The sequence below is a fragment of the Candoia aspera genome, chromosome 3 (genome assembly GCF_035149785.1).
Source record: "Candoia aspera isolate rCanAsp1 chromosome 3, rCanAsp1.hap2, whole genome shotgun sequence".
Classification (NCBI taxonomy): Eukaryota; Metazoa; Chordata; class Lepidosauria; order Squamata; family Boidae; genus Candoia; species Candoia aspera.
The window spans coordinates 42,767,813-42,785,702 of NC_086155.1; the positions used below are offsets into that span (position 1 = coordinate 42,767,813).

Here is a 17,890-nt window from a genome sequence, read left to right on the forward strand (position 1 = left end):
TCCTGACATAGTTTCTCCCCTAGACTGATCAATCCAGTTTCCAACCAATGCCCTGACTGAATCCTAGATTCAGAAAATCTAGTATTCTCTGCAATTGATGTCCTTCCAGCTTCTCCAGAAAGAGGAGATTAGAGACTGGGCAGAAGTTGCCTAATACAGTTGGATTTAGAAAAGGCCTCTTCAGGAGTAAGCACATCTCCTTCAAGGCAGCTGGTATCACCTCCTTTCCCAAAGAGGTATTAATTGTTTGGTATATTGTTTTCTGCTACAGACATTAATGTCACCATGGTAATTGAGTACTTCCTTAAGTATCGGCAGGGTGAAGAGGTCGAATTTAATTGTCCTCAATTTGGGTGTTAAAAGCTGCCTTGCCTGGGGGAGGAACCTTGCCTGGACTTGTTTTAGTTTGTTTTCCTTTTTTCTACACAGCCTCCTCCCGTCCTCTCAGCGTGTGTGTGAATGCACAGCTTGTAAAGTATGTTTTTGTGCTTTCTGTAAATACATTTATTTTTATAGAAATGCCTGGTGTGTGATTTTTCTGATCTCTTGGGCTAAACGCTTTCCAGCATTCTGCCACAGGTTATGGGCCCAGTAAGAAACCCAGTGAACCCCCAAAGAGATCAGCTCCACACCTCATGCACATTTTTAAAGGCAGGTAGCAAAGACCTGTGAAGATTTTCCTCAGAGCCGCCTGGAGTTTTTCCAGCCACTGCCAGTCTGCAGGACAAAGAAGCCAGCTGAGCTGACTTGCAAAAGAAGGAAGAAGCCATGGCTACCTCCCAGCCCTCAGTGATGCCTCTTGAGTGCCTATCAGAGACCAACTACTTGAATTGGGCCCTGAAGATGGAAATGTATCTTCGCAGAGAGAATCTTTGGCTGCCAGTTGGTGAGCAAACCCACCAAAATCCTACTGCTAAATGGCTTAAACAGGATGAGTGGGCTGAAGCCACCATTATCCTGGGAGTTGAAGACAACCAGCTAGTGCATGTGTGAGGTATGCAGTCTGCAAAGCAGCTGTGGGGCGCTTTGAGAAAACTTATATATAAAGGCAACAGCAGGGAGTAAAGTTACCCTGACAAAAAAGCTATACAAAGCCTACCTAGCAGAAGGAGATAGCCTTCCTGAGCACCTGCATCATATTCAGCAGCTGTTTGTTGAGTTGCAGGAGAGAGGAATGGAATTTACACCTCTCACAAAATCATATATACTGCTGTCCTCATTGAATGAAACGTGGGACACGCTGATTTGTACCCTGGAGGCTATGCCTGAAGCAGACCTCACCCCATCAGGTGTACACGTTGGTCATGATACGGAGTGTTTTATGGTGTGAAACCAAAGGTAAACCATCTTAGAGTGTTTGGTAGTACTGCATGGGTTCATATTCCAAAACAGCAGAGAAGGAAAGGAGGCCCCACAACAAAGAAAGCCATCTTTGTTGGCTATGAACAAACCCAGAGGAGCTACAAGTTCATAGTGGGAGAGAAATTAATAATTAGCAAAAGCGCTTCTTTTGCTGAACAAAACTGGGGGAGATTAAACTCTAGCTCTCTAGTTGATCTGACCACCACAAGAGAACAGCAAGGACTTGCTGATGGTGATCTTTTGCCTGATGAGGACATTAAACCAGAAAAGCAAACTGAAGATCTGTCTGATGAGACAGATGCTTCTCAGGAAAGTGATAGGAGTCAAAATTTAAGCCCTGTATTACCTCGCAGGAGTAATAAAGGCGTTCCTCCATCATGTTTTCATGCTGAAACAGTAAAGGCTTTTCACGTATTCACAGAACCTGAGTCTTTAGAACAAGTGAATGCTTTACCACCTGAGATTGCACAAAATTGGCATTCTGCCATGCAACAGGAGTTAGCATCCTTGAAAGAAAATAAAACATGGAAACTGGTAAATCTACCTCCCAATGAACTCTGTCTAGGTTGTAGGTGGGTTTTCAAACTGAAAAGGGATGCTGATGGCAAAATCCAAAAATATAAAGCAAGGTTGGTTGCAAAACAGTTCACTCAAAGGAAAGATTTAGACTTTGACAAGACTTTTGCTTGACCAGTTACTAAAGGTGAATCAATTAGATTACTGTTAAAAATTGCTGCACTCAAAGGAATGTCAGTTCATCACTATGACATTCAAACTGCATTTCTCTATGGTGATTTAGACCACAAATTATACATGGAGCAACCCTCCCCCCCCCGGCTATGAAAAAGGGGAGAATCTGGTCTGTGAACTGCAGAAGTCAATCTATGGATTAAAACAGGCTGCTAGATCCTGGAACCAAAAATTAGATGAAGAATTGCAGAATTTTGGTTTTGAAAAAGGAAAAGCAGATCCATGTGTATATGTGAAGAAAGACAAACAAGGCTGTATGTATCTGTGCATTTATGTTGATGATTTGCTGCTGTTCACAAAAACAAAGGCTTGATTTTGAAGCCTGCATGAAAAGCCATTTCACATTAAAAAGCCTTGGAACAGTAACAAATTACCTAGGCTTGGAAATACACAGGGAGAAGGATGGTAGCTTTCTGTTAAGCCAACGTAGTAAAATTCAAAAGCTCCTAGAGGATTTTAACATGCAAGACTGTAAACCAGTCTCTACTCCCATGATACCAGATTTTCAGAAAGGCATAGGAGAAACTCAGTTAACTGAGGCAGAGAAATATAGATCTGCAATTGGAAGTTTACTGTATGTTGCAAATCACTCTCACCCAGATATCTCAAATTCTGTGGCCATTTTAAGTAGACAGGTAGAGAAGCCTACATCTACTGGAAAAGCAGCATTGAAGAGGCTAATCAGGTATTTGCAAGGAACAAATAATTATTGCCTGAAGCTAAATGCCTGTGAAACAGAGAAATTGCAGGCTTTTGCTGATTCTGACTGGGGAGCAGATGTCAGTAACAGGAAATCCACTTCTGGGATTTTAATTCAATTTGCTGGGTCAAGCTTGGGCTGGCATTCTAGAAAGCAAACACTTGTTGCTCTTTCCACTGCAGAAGCAGAGTTTTATTCTCTAGCACAAACCTGTAATGAGCTTGTATGGTTTAAACAGTTGTTAAAAGACATAGGCATGGAAGTGAAACAGCCTATAACAGTTTATGAGGATAATCAAGCTTGCATTGCAATGGCAAAATCTGAAGCCTGCAAGAATAGGACAAAACATATCAATATTAGATATCAGTATATCAAAGACATGATAGCTAAAGGGGAAACAATGTTAAAATATTGTGAATCAAAAGACATGATTGCTGATATTTTAACCAAACCTCTTGCTCTACCAAGACACAAAGAGTTAACAAAGCAAATTGGTCTGCATCTCATTCCGTAGCGTAAAAAGGGGAGTGTTTGGTATATTGTTTTCTGCTACAGAAATTAATGTCACCATGGTAATTGAGTATTTCCTTAAGTATCGGCAGGGTGAAGAGGTCAAATTTAATTTTTCTCAATTTGGGTGTTAAAAGCTGCATTGCCTGGGGGAGGAACCTTGCCTGGACTTGTTTTAGTTTCAGTTTTCCTTTTTTCTATACAGCCTTCCTCCCGTCCTCTCAGCGTGTGTGTGAATGCACAGCTTGTAAAATATGTTCTTGTGCTTTCTGTAAATTTATTTTTATAGAAATGCCTGGTGTGTGATTTTTCTGATCTCTTGGGCTAAACACTTTCCAGCATTCTGCCACGTTAATCACCTCTCAAATCTATCTAGACACATGCCACAGACACCTACACTGCCTAAAGGAGTCAGATAAGGCATGGATCCAACTCATTAATGGTAGAGTTCATGCTGCAGTTGGGTTTTGTTTTTTAACATCTTGTATGCTTTAGTTAGCTTTTCATTTGGGGTGGTCTAGAGTGTGCTGCTGTCATGATAACTATTAGTGTCAGTTACTTTGCTGATAATGATGTGTTTTCAGTAGGGCAAGAAAAATTGATGTGTGTTCTGCCATTCTAGACATTATATGGGAAGAAATTATTCATTCGACTATTTTTTCCAGACCTCCTTCCAAGAGATCTATAGTTATATTGGTTCCCTTTGAGCTTGAAAGTACTGTTGGTTAATAATAGGACTGTAGTCATTCAGAACTTGATCACGGATAATCAAATCAGCCATATGTTTACTACAGATGAAGTACTTTCCATTTGATAAAGCAGATGGAATGACTCTACCAAATTTCAAAACACTGATCAGATGGGGAGATGGGTCTGGTAATCTATCAGGTTATTCTGTATAGATGTACTAGGTTTTAAATTGCTAATACTGGATTTGCAGAAAGGGATAAAATTTCTGTCAGTGTACCTAAACTTGTCAGGTTAATACCGGGGTTGAGTTTATTACTGGTTCAAGGAAGTAATGTCCAAGCCAAAGCCCATGCTGTAGGGGCAGTTGAGAATGTTGTGTCCATTATGGCTGTTAGGCACCTTTCTTTTTTAGTTTCTTTCCCAGCTCATGAAGGTGATGCGCTGATCTGTGATGATGGAGATAGTTTAAGATCACTCCTTTGTCATGGGGAGATCACTTTATGATATTGCTTAGATTTATTGGAGATGTAAGGCTAACTTCTTCAAGTATGGATCCTATCAGAATTATCTCTTTTGAAATGTGCACTCTGTTTGAATCTTGTCCAACACAGTGTCTATTTACAGTCTGTGGATCAAGCAAAGGGATAATCAAAAAGCAGTTGAGTAAGTCAATCCAATCAGTAATCCAGGTAAAGTTCTGAGGGATGCAAGGAGAAATAAGGTCAAGTTGGAAGCCCGGGAATCAGTTGGAAGGTAAAGTTGGAAGCCCGGGAATGAGAGTCAAAGCACAGGATGCATGATACTTGGTCAGAAAGTACGAAATGTACAGTTGGTTTTCCAGTAACACATTTGCTCTTGAAAAGAGTCTTTTATATAGGAAGAGGATATGCCCCAACTAAACTCACTAATTTCTCACTTATTAATTGCTTATGGAGTTTAAGTCTCCAAGGGAATAGTCACTAACTCTCAAGGAAGTTGTAATTTCCAAGAGGCTTCTGGTGGTCTTGCTGTGTTCTCCTTCTCCAATTTTTAGCACAGATTTGCCTTGATTTTTCAGGCAAAAAGGAACTCATTGGTTCAACAGCTGCTTCTTCCTCCCTCTCCAGTGACAACTCAATTCAAGGATTCAATTATGCATAGTTACATTTAAGTTGGAATATACTTTGCATTGGGCTGCTCCTGAAGCTTTCTCAAAAACAATGAAGAGTGAATTGTGCCAGTGATCATATAATCTCTGTATAATACCAATGAGCAACATTTTTTAGGGGGAAAATTAGGGATGTAAGAGACTTGTGGTAGTGACATATGGACAAATTTAGAGGAGCGGGATCCAAAATTTTCAATACATATTTTAAGGCAATGGGAAGGGAGTCTTAAATGTCTGATAGTTACGTTGTTTTCTATTTTGGTTTTTAAAATAGGGTTAGGGTTTGATTTTTGGGGGTTTTATTTCTGCTGCTGCACCTTATTCATTTTTGTAATGCTACATAAACTCCAAGTAAAGATAGATTCCAGGTGACTTCATAGATATGGCTGCGCAGTTTTCTTTGAAGTGGTTTGACATTGTGTTCTGGGATGTGTTTCAAGTTATGCTGGTCTAATAAAGATTGTGTTGTGATTTGATTTGATTTGTTTCAAATTCCCTTTTTAGTTTACAGCCCTGGTATTCCCAGAGGTCTCCCGTCCCAGTACTAACCAAGCTGAATCCTACTGAGCTTCTGAGCACAGACAGGTATTGCTGCTGCCTGTTATGTTCTAGTACCACTATATCCTAATTTAGCGTTCTGTCTAAACTAAACAATACATAGATTATTGCCTAGCTCATCTACCTTTTTTTATATGCAGATATTTGGTTGAAGCATATTGATTCATCTATTGCAAAAGCTTTAAGAAGACCCACAAGAGCTTTGTTAGGAATGTTTGTATAATGTTACATTAATCATAACTAGCTTTCCAGAGAATCATCACAGAGAAATAGTCCTTCAGGATGAGTACATCAAAGAGAAATTATTAACTGTGTAAGATAGTTGCCAGAATTCTTTTTGTTGGAAATTAATACAGTTCCTGGAATTAATGTGTATCTGCTTCAAATGGTTTTCCTACCTGTACTGCAAAACAAAACGTCGAATTTCTGCATGATCCTAAGTAATATGAATGAATATACCCCATAAGAGGGCTAGAAGAACAATTATCTTAGTGCTGTTTGTGCTGTTATACGCTGTTTGTGCTTCCATGATATACCATTGATACGGTTTTTCTCTGTAATGTTTTTGGTCTTTAAAACAGGAAAATAATCCAGCTGTTTTGCTACAGGAAAGATGAAACAGCAAAGGAGAAGTTGAAAGGGAGAGTGGTGATGGAAAATGTGATGGAATTGCTCAGGTGGATAGAGTATGAGTTAGAAAAACACTGTCTAGAATAATAGAAGACATTGAAGGAATGAATCATATTTTAGTTTGTGAAGTTGAAAACATAGGAACTATAACAAAATCTTGTGACTTTTTTAGCAGATTCTTTCCAACCTGACATGCTTTCCTCAAGGATACTTTATAATATAATAAATTCAGTGATATCATTCCACACCTACAGCCTTTTCTGCTTTCTTCTCCAATTTATTTGCAACCACTGTCAAGGTTTCAGTGCATGCTAAATCTTTCTTTAGGTTTATCTTTTAGAGTGGGGCTTTCCCATTATGTTATTTATTATAAGCTGCTTCCGCTTCTCTAAGTATACTAATTCTTCTAACACGTCTCTTATTGGTCTTTTTAGATTAATACTTTTACCAAGAACGGTATCACAATCTGGATCTCCATCTTTTGTATTACTGTGGTCTGTATCATACTTTAAAAGTGCCAGGAGAAGAGCATGCATCTGGACATATTTCCTTCTAATTGGAGACTGGGACTGGATATCCATGGCTTTCTCCTATGTGACTGAGATAAAAAGGGTACTATTATCAGCAGGAATAAACCTGCCAATTTGGTCAGGTTTCATATATATATATTTATATTTATATTTATATTTATATTTATATTTATATTTATATTATTTGGGGAATTGCCAGTACTCACTACTCAGTGCATACAGAGTGTGATAGGTCCAAACTGTTCCAGGTGAAGTGTTTTGATTTGCTTCTCAGATGGCAGAAATTCAGAACTACCTTCTAAGTCTGTGTGTGTGTAAATCATTACCCGCAGAGGGTTTGACTATTCAGGAAATAATATATATTTAGAATCCTGTAATATATTCTAATTGTATTGGTATATTTTTATTAATAAAAAGAAATAACAATGGTAGACATGTCAGAGAGGTCTAAACTGCTGTAGTACCAATGTTTTGATTTTTCAGAAAATAGGAAAAAAGTTAACTTTGATGTCTTGGATACAATCTCCATTGTGTGAAGAGACAGATACTGACATCTTGTACAGTATGATCTGTTGAAAGAACTGAGGTTTTAGGATTGTAAAGGTAAGAAATAGATTGAACAGTTTCATGTAGCATAAAGTTTGCTTTTTAATCATATAGGATGATAACAGCTTGATTTTTCATTCACATGAGCTTGTCAGGATGCTTGGTATGATGAGGAAAGTGCAAAGCTGATAACTACCAATATCCTCTTAATGTAGTTCTTTATTCATTAGATGTATTAGCCATTGCATAACAAGAAAGATCTCAAGTGACTTATATAACCCACATAAAACACAAAATTCAATGAACTATATATACATGTCAACTTTAAAAGCAGAAAAAGCCATTCAAATCAGAGATTATGCTGTTTTAATATGCAGCACTAATCACTAAATGTCCATATGTCTTACTGAAAAGAAGCTCAAAACATGGACTTGACAGCAAAATCATACAACTATTTTAATGGTCTACAAGAAAAAAGAGTTACCAAAATCTTTTGCCAAAAAATATTACAATAGGCATCAGACTGACCTCTTTGGAAGCAGACTGCTTGTGTGGTAGGCTGTCACTGAGAAGGTTCACTCATGGATAGCTGCTTACTGCATCTTAATATCTGAGGGCATCCAGAGCAGGGCTTTGGATGACTCTCTTAGGACATTGGTGGGAGTATATATCTTATTTTGAAAATAACTGATATTAATGCATTACTTTGTACAAATGGCTCCATATGATAAAACCATTTTGTCTGACCCAGCAGTGAATCTAGATTTTTATTGTAAGCCCTAGATCATACATTTGATTTATCTAGAATAAGTATTTGTCTGATACGGGTATTTCCCTGCTGGAATACCTCTTGTTAAGTTTGGGGGGACATAGCCAACAAAACAATGAAACATCTCTTTCCATCCCTGGCAGAATAGAGTTTGGCAGGCTTTCCTGAAAGAAACAAAAAGGATTCCTGTTGAGGCAGATTCCTTTGAATAATACTTTCTTATTATTATCTGCAATGAATGAATACCTCTCACTGCTTAATATCTGGTGTGGCTTTTTCAGAAACGAATGGGGAAGTTTCAGAAGAGAATATACTTTCCTAATCATTCTAACCTTTGTTTGATAAGCTTTGGATTCAGATTTATTTCCACAATGTGTTCATCACATTTTAAAATGCTTGATGATACTAGTGTAACATACACATTTTGCAAATAGCATTTGGATGCATTCTCAGAATAGGGTATATAACAAGGGTGGGATTCTTTTTCCCTTATAGGTTACTGTATTTTTGTCAGTGGCACTGTGTCAGGAGCCCTGTGCTAGTGATAAGAAAGAAGGCTTTTGAACCAGAAATGGTGAAACTCCTCCTCTTTTTGACATATTTTCTTCCTTCAACCATTTGCTTTACCACTATTTTTCCAGGCAATTGCCAGTAAATTATCACATCATTCTTCCTGGAGAAAAGAGATTGTGAGATTAGTCCTAGGATCACAGGTTGTCCATCCAAGTTCTAAAGACAAAACGGGCTCTCATCACTAAAAATTAAAATCCCATAGATGTTATCATCCAAAGAAGTGAGTTAAAAACAGTACTGTAAAATATAAAAAGCAAAGGGCACATCTGTAAACATAAATTTTATTTTGAATTATACACACTCATAAGGACTATTGAATATGGTGAGACTTATTTCTAAGTAACCTGACTTATGATAAGACTGCAAGTTTAATAATGCCATTTTCTAGAGAAGTGAGTTAGGAAAAATAATTACAGATCAACTTCTATAGACATGTAGGTACAGATGATTTTGGAAGTGTCTGGAGGTTAGGATAAGGGTTTCGAAGTAAGACACAATATTATGAAGTTGTGTCTACAGTTTGTGGGAAAAAAACTTGTGCTAGGAAATATGTTTTCACATATCAGACACCTCAAATATCAAGTCTTGTACTGTATTCAGATTGCATGTTCCATTTTAGTAGATCTGTCCACATAATCAACATCATGGGTGCCCCCCAGAGAGGACAGAAACAGTGTCATATTCGATATGAATGTTTGACTTGATATGATTGTGCCCATATCAGAGTCCCTCTACGTAGCTTGCCTTGTTTTATTTAGTTGACATTTGGAAGGGAATGAGTACTGCTCAATCCCCAAATTTGGTTACAGGCTAGGAAGGATCTATAGCACTGAGCCTGAGAAACACAAGTCAGTACAGATAATACTTAGACAAATTACTGATGAGACTGTATATGTTATTGTAATATATTCCTCATTGTGCGATTATATATGGCCATCTACTATACAAGAAAGCAAGAAAAATAAGAAACCAAACTGTTTTGATATGTATTGCATTATCTTTCCATTCCATTGTTTAGAAATTGAGCAGCTGATTGAAATGGTGCAAGGTATGTCTTTTTGTAAATTTACTTGAAAGTAGTACTTTTTAAAAAAAAATCTGTATATGCTTTTTGTGGACACAGTGGGAAAGTTTATCTGCTAAGCCTAGAATTATTATTGGAACTTAACTAGCCTGGGATAAGATACAGATTATACCAGTGAATAAATTATGATGAGATAGACAAAATAGTGTCTGAGAATAGTATCTTATCCACAAATGTCTCTTCTGAGATCTCCCAGGATCTCTGCTCCTAGGTTATTTATTAAGTCTCATAATTGAAATAATAATAAATGGTAAGGTGTAGTATTGCGAAGCAGTTGGCAAGCATTCTTTGATTTGATTTGATTTCTATCCCACCTTTCATTGAGGAGCTCGAAGCAGGCATCCCATTTTTCCCTATAGCACCAACCCTAGGATCTTCTTACACAAGCTCCCTTAGTGACTTTTTAATTTTTCAAATAAAAATAATAACAAAATAAGGATGGTGAGTGGTTGCAGTTCTGTGCTTTTCAAATATTGGAACGTACCCCAGAAGAAAGAAAACTGCTGCGATGCAGTTACTAGGACTGAGGCTTAATTCAAGGATATCTGACTTTTTAGTACCTCCTCAGAGATATTACACAAGTTTGAATTTGGCTGCTTTTTGAAGTCTTGTTTTGCTTGTTTCCATTTATATTGTGTTCTTAGAGTAGATTTGTATATATGAGAAAGAGTATTTGTCCCCATGTGGCTGTGAGGATCTCATCAGGACAGCTGTTTGTGTACGTCTGTCTGTCTGTCTGTCTGTCTGTCTATCTATATCAGCTTTATATTCAGCCTTTCTGTTCAAGAGCTGAAAGCAATGTACATAGCCCCCTTCTCCTTTTTTTGCTATAGCAACCTATAAGTTAGGTTGGGCTGAAAGTGACTGGCCCAGTGTTGTGGCTAAGGGTGAACTAGAACCTGGGTCTCTCCACTGCCTTTCTAACACTTTAACCCTAGTAATAATTATAATAATTTGGGCAGCTGGTGTATTGCAAAGCAATTCACAAGCATTTATTTATGTATTGCATTTATATGTATTTAAATATATTTACAAATACATTTGTATTTAATACATACAGATTTCTAATATACGTATTGCCTGTGTATGTGTTTCTGCTCTCCTCTTGTGCTGCATCAGTATGTGCTTGTGTATATGTGTGCACTGGGAAACACAGGGTAGGATACTTCCACTCTTGGTCCTCTTCCATAGGGATACATTAGGGGATTTTTTTCTGGAATTTTTACTCCACCTCCCCCCTTACTAAATCTAGCTTTAGTAGGAAGAGCCCTTTTGGGCTCATTCTGGATTGAAAAAGGTTCACTTTTACTGTAAACTGGGCTGCTCTTTGTTGACCCATAAGCTAAATTCTGTCAGTTTATTTCTGATACAATAATTTGGGAATATTAGGTTAATGAAGATCAGTATTCATCTACCCTATTTCAAACTATTTTTATTGTTATGAAGAAAAAGATCTTTATTATTGAATCACCTGTAAACTGTGTGTGCCTTATTTAGATTACATGCTTTCCCAGATTAGTTCAAGGTTCACCTTGTTCTAGAAGCAAAGTAATACAGCAATCACCAGGAACTGTGGATGTGCAAAATGTTTCATATTCCAAGTCTGAAACATCCCGTCCTGAACTCAAAAGAGCTATTTGAGTTCAAAATCAGTTGCTTTGAACCTTCTGGGAATGTTCCAGCTGTCCTGTTCCAATCATTCCAGAAGTTCCCATGTTTGAAATATCCCTGTTTTGAGCTCAAAATGTTTCTGGAATAGTTGAAACAGTTCCATTAAGGTTGGAACAACCCATTTCAAAATTAGGACATTTCAAATTTAAAATATTCTGTACATCCCTAATTTTAATATAATTAGATGTTTGTTCCCTGTTTAGGTGTAATTTGCATGTTAGAAATGTTGCCAGATGGAAGGACCATGGGGAAGGTCATATGGCATGCTTAATTCCAATTATCCAGACTCTTTATTCTAACACTTCATTGAGAGTCAAATGTTTCCCCAGGGGCATGTTTTTGGAGCTGTTTCTACCAAAAGTGATAAAGGCAAAGGTACATTCTAGCCCCTTTACTTTTCAATCTGTACATTAAACCAATAATTCAGGCTCTCTCATTTTCTAATCATCACTCTCCAATGTTAAGAGATTGTGCAATTCCAGCTTTGCTATATGCAGATGATTTTGTAATTTTGTCCATCTCCCAGGTGGGAATGAGAAGGGTATTGGGGTACTGGCTTCCTTTTGCCTAAAAGAACAACTTGTAGTAACTTATCAAAAAAACTAAAGTGCTATTCTTTGCATAACACAACAGTAGGATGCATGAATGGCAAATTAATGGGACCCCAATAGAGCAGGTGCGTACTTAGAAATATCTTGGGGTGAAGTTCCAGGCTTCCTTATCTTGGAGCACATATTTCTCTTATTGGGCAAGTGTTGCCCAAAGTAGCTCCGCAGCTGTCTTAATATTCTTCCATTCAAACAGGACACATTTTATTCAGGCAGCCTGCAAGGTTTTTCTTGCTAAGGTTATTTATCAGCTTTTGTTATGGTGTTCAGATCTGCATTTTTACAAAGTTTAATACCCTGGAAGCTATCCAGTCCAAATTTATAAGAGCTCTACTTGCAGTTCCAAGAGGCATCAAGAATTCTGCCTTATGGTTAGAGACAAGTTTGGTTTCTGTGGGTTCCAGAGCCTAGTTCTATCTCCTTAATTTCTGGTTAAAATTGATCCCCCCACCCCCGTTGGTTTGGCTCCACTGGTACTCAGATACTGTTTTAAATCAACCTGGCTAACAAGAGCTTATAGCAAATTCCCATCCATAGGTCTCTCTTTGGAAAGCCCCTGTCCATTAGGGTTTGAAAATGCCAGGAGTCATCTTAAGCAACATATTTTCAAACCAATCTAAGCCTAGTATCCAACCCCACCACAGATCATGGATTTTTCTCAAATGTGCATGTGCCATCATCTTATCTCTCCTCATTCTAATTCCTTTATATATAGATACCTTTATTACAATTTTTAAAAAGAAAGATAAAAACTAACAAGAACTAATATTTAGAATAAAAAAATAGAGATAAAAAGAGAAGAAAAAATCAAATACAAAAGTGCAGGGAAAAAAAGAAAATACGATGAAGTAGCTTCCAATTTTTTTTTACAGCAGTTACACGTATAGATGTAAATTAACCTCGTACTATATGGTTACAGCATGACTTACATTTTTTTCTACAATCTATTTTTTTTTCTAATCATCAAAACCATCTATCATTTTTTTGTTTGTTTGTTTCATGAAAAAAGTCTAAAAGGGGTTTCCAGTCAGCATTAAACTTAGTTAATGTATTTTCTCTGATCAAAGCTGTCAATGGCCATCTCAGCAAGTTCCATCATCTTCACCATCCCTCCCTCCATTGTGGGTAAAGCCAGATCTTTCCACCTTTGTGTATACAATAGTCTCGCTGCAGCTATCATGTATAAAAATAAAGTTCCATGACTTTTTTCCAACTATTTATCATTCAGTCCCAAAAGAAAAGCCTCTGGTTTCAATTGTATATTAATCTTTAAAATTTTACGAATTAATATATGTGATTGAGTCAAAAATTTTCTAGCTTTTTTGCATGTCCACCAAGCATGGTAAAATGTCCCCTCTTGTTTACATTTCCAACATAAATTTGAGGTACCTTTATACATGCTAGACAATTTTTCTGGTGACATATACCAACACTACATTTTATAAAAGTTATCTTTATGATTATAACATAATGTAAATTTAAGTCCTTTCAACCACATATTCTCCCACTGTTCCATTTGTATATTGTAACTAAAAATTTCAGTTCATTTTATCATACATTTTTTCACTACTGTCTCTGTTTCAAATTTCCATAAAAGTTTATATATTTTAGCAGTAACTTGTTCATCATTTGTACACAGCTGTATTTCAAACTCAGTCTTATAATGCTCAAAACCACAAGTTCTTTTACCTACTTTAAATCTTTCTAATAATTGTACATAAGAAAACCATTGACAAGTGTATCTGTCTGCGGCCAGATCTTCTCTTGAGTTTATTTTGTATCCTCCTTGACAAAATTCTAATATGTTGCAGTAAGTCAGCCATTTATGTTTACTTATCATTTCTCTTCTATAAAATGCTTCTTGTGCTGAGAGCCACAAAGGTATTTTTGGGCACAACCTGGGTTTATATCTGTTTGATATTCTTAGTATGGCACATCTAACAAAATTATTTTTATCATTCTAATTCTGAAATTTCATTGGGCCTTCACCCTGGCCAGGTTGGATGCACTACCCTTCGCAGTCAAAGGGGTGTGTGTGGGGGGGTCAGTATAAAAATATTCCTTTTCAGCAGCATTTATACATGTGTGGGGATGGCTCTGTAGAATTCCTAAGCCACCTGCTCCTTTGTGGCCCTTTTTACAGGGAATCACAGAAGATTATCTGTGATTTTATATTATATTATAAACATATCCCATTTTAAAGAACTACCATGGTAGAGAGCACAATGCATACCCATTACTACTTCTATTTGACCAGGACCCTGATGTATCTTTTTTTATTTTTGTATATATATATATATATAATTTTTATTGAAGACTTTTACATGAATAAAAGATAAACATAAGAACATTTATAAAGGGCAGTTCAGAAAAAAAAGATAGATGTATTTTTAATGTATTTATTGAACTGTTTTTAACCATTGTATGCTGCCCAGATTCACTTGTTAAGAGATGGGTGGCTATATAAATCGATTTAATAAAATAAATAACTAAATAAGTGTAAGAAACAGTATAAAGAAAAAAAAAGTAATTCGAGATGCAACTTCTGATCTTCTTTACAGCAATTACAAACAGATTTATTATCCCTCCTTCCTTAAGATTACATCACATAGTCCCTCTTAATCAGGAAATCCAAAACTTATCATTTCATTTTTTTCCATTTTTAGCACAAAGTTCATAGGTTTCCAGTCTTTTATAAAAGTACTTGTTGCTTTATTCCTGATCAAACAAGTCAGTTTTGCCATTTTCCCAATCCATTCCTCCGTTGTGGGTATTTCAGTACTTCTCCGACATTGTGCATATAATAGTCTTGCTGCACTTACCATATACAAAACACAATCTTGCATTAGTCTTTTCTAATTGATTATCCATAAGTCCCAATAAAAAAAAATTCTGGTTTCATCTGAAGATTAACATTTAAAATTCTTCGTATCGTCATGTGTATTTGTATCCAGTTGGTGGTGGTTTTGCTTTTTCACAAGTCCACCCTTTGTGTTTTTCACACTACCAACATTGATTAGAAGTACCTTTATGCATCTTAGATAATTTTTCTGGTGTCATATACCAAAGGTAGATCATTTTATAAAAGTTCTTAAATTATAACACAATGTGAATTTCAGTCCTTTTAACCACATACTTACCCATTGATCCATCTGCGTATTATAACAAAAACTCTTAGCCCATTTTATCATGTACTCTTTAACTGGTTGTTCTTCCATTTCAAACCTCAACAAAGTTTATACATTTTAGCAATCACATGTTCATCATTTGTACATAGTTCAATTTCGAATTCCATCTTATATTGCTCAATTCATTACCTTTCTATCTGTTAAATCTTTCTCTTAATATCCCTCTGCAGTCAGTTGCTCTCATGATTTCACTTTAAGTTCCCTGTGTTCCTGTACTAACAAATCTTGATATGTTAACCATTTCTCTTTGCCTGCTGTTTCTTTTCTATAAAATGCTTCTTTTGCTGAAACCATTAAAGGTATTTTCAGGCACAACCTGAGTTTATATCTATACCCTATTCTTAATATGGCACTTCTAACGTAGTTGTTTTTAAAGTCTACATTAACTTTATCATACCATAAAAAACCATGCCACCCAAACCTCAGGTTGTATTCTTCTAGTTCTAACATCCTCTTATTTCTCAACAGTACCCACTCTTTCATCCAAACCAAACAGCAGACTGCAAAATGCAATTTAAAGTCAGGTAGTCCTAATCCTCCTCTTTCCTCTGCATCTTTTAAAATTTATATTTAATCCTTGGTTCCTTCCCCTGCCATATAAATTTGGATATATCTCTTTGCCATTGCTTAAAAGGTGCATTATTCTTCAAAACAGGTATTGTTTGAAATAAAAACATAATTCTAAGTAGCACATTCATTTTTACCACAGAAATCCTTCCAAACAATGATAATTGTAACTTTTCCCATCTTAATAGATCTTTCTTAATTTCACTCCATACCTTGACCTAATTATTTTGAAAAACGTACAATTCATGTTAGTCATAGTAATGCCAAGGTATTTTACTTTTTTTAATCTGAAACCCAGTTTTTGCAATCAGTTCTTTTTTATTTTCCATCCTCATATTTTTTGTTAACATCTTCATTTTCTTGTTATTAATTTTAAAACCAGCTAGAGCACCAAATACCTTAATTTCTCCAATAATATATCTATTTCATCCATAGGATTTTACAAAATTAAACCTAAGTTGTCTGCAAAAGGCCTTAACTTATATACTATTTTTTTAACCTTCACCCCAGTAATTCTCTCATCTTTCTTACGTTGTTGTTGTTTATTCGTTTAGTCGCTTCGGACTCTTTGTGACTACATGGACCAACCCACACCAGAGCTTCCTGTCGGTCGTCAACACCCCCAGCTCCCCCAGGGACGAGTCCGTCACCTCTAGAATATCATCCATCCACCTTGCCCTTGGTTGGCCCCTCTTCCTTTTGCCCTCCACTCTCCCTAGCATCAGCATCTTCTCCAGGGTGTCCTGTCTTCTGATTATGTGGCCAAAGTATTTCAGTTTTGCCTTTAATATCATTCCCTCAAGTGAGCAGTCTGGCTTTATTTCCTGGAGGATGGACTGGTTTGATCTTCTGGCAGTCCAAGGCACTCTCAGAATTTTCCTCCAACACCACAGTTCCAAAGCATCGATCTTCCTTCTCTCAGCCTTCCTTATGGTCCAGCTCTCGCAGCCATATGTTACTACGGGGAACACCATTGCTTTAACTATGCGGACCTTTGTTGTCAGTGTGATGTCTCTGCTCTTAACTATTTTATCGAGATTTGTCATTGCTCTTCTCCCAAGGATTAACCGTCTTCTGATTTCCTGACTGCAGTCAGCATCTGCAGTAATCTTCGCACCTAGAAATACAAAGTTTTTCACTGCTTCTACATTTTCTCCCTCTATTTGCCAGTTATCAATCAAGCTGGTTGCCATAATCTTGGTTTTTTTGAGGTTTAGCTGCAAGCCAGCTTTTGCACTTTCTTCTTTCACCTTCATCATAAGGCTCCTCAGTTCCTCTTCGCTTTCAGCCATCAAAGTGGTATCATCTGCATATCTGAGATTGTTAATGTTTCTTCCAGCGATTTTAACTCCAGCCTTGGATTCCTCAAGCCCAGCATGTTGCATGATGTGTTCTGCGTACAAGTTGAATAGGTAGGGTGAGAGTATACAGCCCTGCCGTACTCCTTTCCCAATCTTAAACCAGTCCGTTGTTCCGTGGTCTGTTCTTACTGTTGCTACTTGGTCGTTATACAGATTCTTCAGGAGGCAGACAAGATGACTTGGTATCCCCATACCACTAAGAACTTGCCACAATTTGTTACGGTCCACACAGTCAAAGGCTTTAGAATAGTCAATAAAACAGAAATAGATGTTTTTCTGAAACTCCCTGGCTTTTTCCATTATCCAGCGGTTATTGGCAATTTGGTCCCTAGTTCCTCTGCCTTTTCTAAACCCAGCTTGTACATCTGGCAATTCTCGCTCCATAAATTGCTGAAGTCTACCTTGCAGGATCTTGAGCATTACCTTGCTGGCATGTGAAATGAGTGCCACTGTTTGATAGTTTGAACATTCTTTAGTGTTTCCCTTTTTTGGTATGGGGATATAAGTTGATTTTTTCCAATCTGATGGCCATTCTTGTGTTTTCCAAATTTGCTGGCATATAGCATGCATTACCTTGACAGCATCATCTTGCAAGATTTTGAACAGTTCAGCTGAGATGCCGTCATCTCCTGCTGCCTTGTTATTA

The 17,890-nt window shown here is 37.0% G+C and overlaps 1 long non-coding RNA gene across 2 annotated transcripts in view; it reads left to right on the plus strand.

The window, feature by feature from the left end:
• LOC134494837 (uncharacterized) overlaps nucleotides 1–6,970 on the plus strand; it is a 28,594-nt gene extending 21,624 nt beyond the window's left edge. For both annotated transcript variants that reach the window (XR_010067705.1, XR_010067704.1), the window contains exons 2-3: nucleotides 6,326–6,394; nucleotides 6,782–6,970. This is a non-coding gene — a long non-coding RNA (uncharacterized LOC134494837). The remainder of the gene's footprint in view (nucleotides 1–6,325; nucleotides 6,395–6,781) is intronic.
• Nucleotides 6,971–17,890: the final 10,920 nt, after the last annotated feature.